The 4,092-nt window shown below is 55.1% G+C and overlaps 1 long non-coding RNA gene across 1 annotated transcript in view; it reads right to left on the reverse strand.

Moving 5' to 3' along the window:
• The window catches only part of LOC112408598 (uncharacterized), a 5,692-nt gene extending 2,737 nt beyond the window's left edge, over positions 1 to 2,955 (reverse strand). The window contains exon 1 of the long non-coding RNA XR_003004976.1: positions 2,844 to 2,955. This is a non-coding gene — a long non-coding RNA (uncharacterized LOC112408598). The remainder of the gene's footprint in view (positions 1 to 2,843) is intronic.
• Between the last annotated feature and the right edge of the window lie 1,137 nt (positions 2,956 to 4,092).

The following is a 4,092-nucleotide window of genomic DNA, read 5'->3' on the forward strand; positions in this document are numbered from 1 at the left end:
CTGTCTGTCTGTTTTTCCTTTTTTTTGGGGGGGGGGGCATTAAATATTAATGGCATCTGTGACATCCCAGTATTGTTTTCAATTATTTTTAAAATCTCAAATCTATGCACAAAATGCTCCCTTTGACTCGAACATTTTCACTGGTACGGGGTCATTTCTTACAGTGGAGAAAAGGTAGAACAATCTAAATGTCTAAAAATAGAATCAGTGTGATTAAAAAATATATCACATAAATTTCAATAACTCTAATACATTTCTCCTTCTCAACAAGACAAATGCCCTTCCCTCCCCCTCCTCCAGGTGCCTCTCATTCCCAAATCCCTGCTTTCGTTCTCCCGGGTGTCTTTGGCCCTTGAGGTCCTCCTATCAGTAGAGACACGCGAAGCCCAGGTGTCCCTCAAAGCTCCCCCAGGGTCCCTGAAGCTCTCCTGGCAGTGTCAGCCTGGGCCCTTCTGCTCCACCAGCACGCAGAGCTTTCAACGCCCCTGTCGCTGGTCTCTGCTTTCACACACTAGACCTCACCACACAGACTCCTTCCTGACAACAAAAGTACAGGGAGAACCTACAGGAGGGCTCTCCCTTTGGGGACTTGGGGACAGAGTCACAGGAAGGAGACATTTGAGCCCGTCCTGAAATTAAACAAAGCCCCAGCGCGAGGAGCTCAGAGTTCACTAATGAACTTCACATCAGATGAGGCCTGAGGCCCAGTTTGTCCCTACCCTTTGCTTTTCCTCGTAAACACCCATTTACCGCTGACTGACGGGAGGTACTGCCCACTGGCGCCCATGACTCACACACAGGAAGGAAAGGGCTGACAGCCGAGTCCCACACTGTCAGGAAGGCCCCCAGGCTCCCGGGGGGCTGGGACTGCCCCCTCAGAACCCACAGGAAATGTCCTGGGAGCAGGTGCACCATTTGGGAAATGAATGACGCTCTGAAATTTGCTGGCGTGATGGTTGATTTTATGTGTCAACTCGGCTGGGCCACGGTACTCAGATATTTGGTCAAACATGTCCGGCTGTTGCTGTGAAGGTGTTTTCTAGATGAGATTAACATGTAAATCAGTAGATTTTGAATAAAGCAGATTACCTGCCATAAGGTGAGCAGGCCTCCTCCAACGAGTTAAAAGCTTCAGGAAAAAGACTGGTTGGTGTTCTTTCAAGGAGGAAGGAATTCTGCCCGGAATCTGTATTCAGACTGGAGCTGCAAGATCAGCTCTTCCCTGGGTCTCCAGCCTGCCAGCCTGCCCTTCAGGTCTGGACGTTTGGGACCCGCTAATCCCCGCGATTACGGAGCCACCTCCTCAAAACCAGTCTCTCTCTCTCTCCTATTGCTTCAGTTTCTCTGGCGAACCCTGACGACTACAGCTAAGGCAGTGCTTCATAAGTTTTCTTCAGGACACACCCTAGGGTGCAGAGGGGAGAGCGGAGGGGCAGGGGAAGGAGGAAGACGCGCTGAGAAGGCGAGGCTCCTCGACACTGACCCCTCTGCAAGCAGAGCTCTGCTTCTACTCTGCTTACAGACAGGAGTTCCATGTACTGTCACTTTAGGGGGACAGGGTCTCCTACGTTAAGACTTAAGTCTAGAAACCACGGTGGTAGGGAAGTTCAACGTGATCCATTTACGTGGATCCAGAAGGTTGGATCTATCCTCAGTGGGGGCACCTCTATTCCTTGAGTAGGTTACCACACACCTTAGGCACGCACTTACTGTTTTCTACACTATCCTGCCCTATGATGACACCCCAGAAGCTTCTAAGGGACTCTTTGTTATAGACTCCACCTAGACGAAGCCTGTCCAAGAGCTCAGCATTACGTCACGTTTAGGGTTCAAGGAGGCCCTGGCAGTTTTCCTTTGAAGGTCCTGGGCTCAGCCAGGTTTGCCGCAAATGTGGCCCAGGGAAGCCCATCCCAGAAAGAGGGAAGGCAGCTCGCTGTCACCAGGAGCCTGCCTGGAGGAGGAAGCTATGCTGAATTTCCAACACCACAACCCCCCTCCCAACCCCAAGTAATTGTTTCTAGAAGCATGCTTACTGCTGGAGTGGTCATCTCTAAAGGCTCCGCCCATTATGTTGGGACCAAATGTGAGATGGGGGAGTGGAGTTGGGTAGAAGGAAGTATGACCCTGCCTTTCCCCCACTAACAGGCTTTTGGATTACTTTAAATACCAAAAGCCGGCTTCCCTGGTGGTGCAGTGATTAAGAATCCGCCTGCCAATGCAGGGGACACGGGTTCGAGCCCTGGTCCAGGAAGATCCCACATGCCACGGAGCAACTAAGCCCGTGTGCCACAACTACTGAGCCTATGTGCCACAACTACTGAAGCCCGTGCACCTAGAGCCCGTGCTCCGAAACAAGAGAAGCCACTGCAATGAGAAGCCCGTGCACCGCAACAAGGAGCAGCCCCCACTTGCCGCAAGTAGAGAAAACCCGCGTGCAGCAACGAAGACCCAACGCGGTCAAAAATAAATCAATAAATAAAATAAATTTTAAAGCAAGTAAATAAATACCAAAAGCTGCATTCGTGTAATCACCCAAGTTAGTTTTCTTAGCTGGTTATAAGAAGGGAGCTGAGGCGAAGGGCATTCTGCTTTGTGCTAGTTCTGTGACTGCTGTGCCCCGAAGGCAGGACAAGGGACGTAGCACATCCGCCCTGTGGAGGCCAGGCCGCACCTCTCAGCCTCGGTGCCAAGGCCAGCAGGCTGCTTCCTCCCCCTGGCCCACCAGGCCGTCATTTCCAGCTGGCCGGGGGGCCCGTTCCCACCTCCAGGCACAAAGCCTGTTCTTAAAATTCTTTCCAGATTAACCCACGTTAATCTAAGCCCGATAAAAGCATAGGTTTTACCTTCTACTCGGAGCTGCACTGTCATTTCCCCCAACAACCTGGTGAAAAAAACAATAAAACCAGCAGCAGGGCCTGGAGGGAAGCTGCAATTACAGGGGTGCGAGGCTGGCGGGGCAGCACCCACTTCAAAGGCGGGGGATGGGGGCGGAGCAGGCAGAGGTGTAATTGCCTCCCGCTCAGAGCGGCAGGAACAAAGGCCCCACTGCTTGATGTGAGTCAACCCGAGTCCGGAAGGGGAGGCGTGTACCTCCACCCTGCACCTTGCACCGGGGACCCCGCCAGCCGCCCTCCCTCTGCCCAGTCCGTGGAAACGCAGAGATGCAACAGGCCAGGCTTTGGGGAGACCAACGGGACTCACCGGCTCCCTATCGGTGCTGGCCCAGGTGCCCCAAAGCAGGATGGAGATGGGCGTGGTCTGCCTCCCACCCTGGGGGGCATCTGCCGGGACAGGGCTAGGTCTGTGCCCTGGCCTGCACCCTCTCGGAACCCCAGCTGCCCTTGGCAGGCAGAGGTCAGAGCCTCCCTGGGGCTGGGTGTCCCGGGCACCTGAAGAGCAGGGGCCCCGCCCTCCCTGCCACGGGGACCTTGGGATCTGGGGAGGGAAGCCAGGCTTGGGGGGCCTCCAGAAGGACCTACCAGAGAGAAGAAAGCTCGGGGTCCAGGGTGACCATCCACAGGCCACTTGCCTGATGGCCAGCTGGCCCCAGACTGGCCCCAGATCAGAGTATTTTGGCCTCCATGTTGGTGTCCTATCCTTGTTACCTTAAGACATTTTTAAAACCGTGTCTTCCGAAGACACAGGCTGTGCGAATGCTGCCCTGGGGCACCGTGTGCTCAGTTTTAAACGGGTTCCGGGGGAGTGACGGTGAACGCATAGTTTTCTGGCTTAAATAGAACCGGACTTTGGGGCATTTGTGGACTCTCAGTCCTGCATTGAGATCTTCTCTCGCGATGTCTTCTTGCACAGGCAGGCGTGGGTGTCACTCTGCCCGGTCAGTGAGGTGGGGGGGCCGGGACCCAGCCCGCCTGGCGGTGGCGGGCATATGCCAGGGTGCACGCGGTCTGTCCGTTATTCCCACAAACGGCGCCCCGGCCTCGGCCTCCTTGCTGCGTGGGGGACCGTGGGGTCAGAGGCTGTGTGCCCTCCCCGGGCTCCCTGCACAACCCCCGTTCTTCCTCAGCTGAGCTGCCTCACTCCTCCCTGACCAGGCCCACACACCTGCCCCCTTGCCCTGCAGGTGAGGCCACA

This window comes from Neophocaena asiaeorientalis, unplaced genomic scaffold (assembly GCF_003031525.2).
Source record: "Neophocaena asiaeorientalis asiaeorientalis breed wild unplaced genomic scaffold, Neophocaena_asiaeorientalis_V1.1 scaffold45, whole genome shotgun sequence".
Taxonomy (NCBI): domain Eukaryota; kingdom Metazoa; phylum Chordata; class Mammalia; order Artiodactyla; family Phocoenidae; genus Neophocaena; species Neophocaena asiaeorientalis.